Raw genomic sequence first — 1,552 nt, 5'->3', positions numbered from 1 at the left:
CGTCTGTAATTAAAAATGAGAATACCCATATTCCAGCTAAAATAGAGATATATTGCTCTGTTGGTATATAGTGATCACGACAAACACCACAACAGACGATTTCATTTTAAATATATTCCACGGGGTCAACAAAAGAATTGATTAACAAGCTGTGCCTATATAAGATTTCTTAATATTTGAAGACATTAAATACAATATCGATATACATTATATTTCCTCTTGTGGCACTTGGATATATTAATGCAAGATAAAATACTAAGACTTGATTAGAATTTGTATGTGTTTACAAAATAGCATTAATTCATGTGAAATATGGTGATATACATAATAAACTAATGTATCGGCACTGCCTTATATACATTTACAGGAATATAGTGGGACATCTAAAAAAAAAGCTAGTATGAAACTTGAAAGCTTAAAAGCAATCTGACGGAAAATAGAAACATAACCTGACACTCCAGTTGAAGTCGGTGATACTTTAGTCACGTTAGGTGTCAGCGACTCGTTATATGTGAACGTAGTGTCAGCTGTAACGGGTAGTTCCCCCTTTTGCGTCACTGTGACCGACAGAGTCTCGGGGATGCTCTAAAATAATGAAGGTAAGTTAAAATGTAAATATATGTTCTTAACGGATTCATCAATGATTACTTGCTTCTCCATATCGTTTTTGTTCACTCAATTTCTTGATCATTGTACTCTAGAATATTTGACGGTAACTTATAAAATGCTTTTGCGTTTATATGTTTTTTATATTTTTTTTATTAGTATTTAACACAGTATAAAAACGTCAATGAAGGTCTTGGATTATAGCTTCGGAAACATTCTAATCTGTTTCCAAGCCATTCCCCCAGCTTTGATGAGGTGCATTTTGCAAGGTACTGAAATGGATTAAAGCAATTTTGAATCATACCATTGGTGGAACTAAGCATACGATGTTGGTTACTGTCACTGATAGTTTCTTGCAGATTTTAGTTCCCACTGTAACTGACGAATACTCATTGAATCCACTTCCGGTAATTGACAGATTCACGAAACCTTGATACAAATAAATATTCTGATTTTAAAAGAAAATTGTCTGAAGATTTCATTAAAAATATTTGATTCGTTAAGTAATTAGCCATTTATTTTGTTTCCATAGTAATGAAAGTAACAAACGCCCTGCAGGTAGGGTGTAAGAAAATCAGTTTGTCCCCTTATTTTAATATCCCAAGAATTGCCTTTACCTCAGATACAGTATTTATAAACATTTTCTCTTTCTACTTTCTACATTGACGTTGATTTGTGAATATGACCTAGATTGACATTGCAGATGTCGTCGATTAAACAGATGACACTTTCAGAAACACCTCATATTATTCTCCTTGTAACTTTACATTGATTTCCGCGTAAATTAATATATCTATTGAATTAAGATTTTCTTAATAGACTGGTATTTATTTTCATAATGAAGGATTAATGATAGACACTGGGAGATAATGTTATAATGTCCTATTAAAGCAGCTAGATTTGTAATATAAATCACTTACCCCCGAGTCCACTTGTTATCGGGCTG

This window comes from Pecten maximus, chromosome 13 (assembly GCF_902652985.1).
Source record: "Pecten maximus chromosome 13, xPecMax1.1, whole genome shotgun sequence".
Lineage (NCBI taxonomy): Eukaryota > Metazoa > Mollusca > Bivalvia > Pectinida > Pectinidae > Pecten > Pecten maximus.
This window is presented reverse-complemented; position numbering follows the sequence as displayed.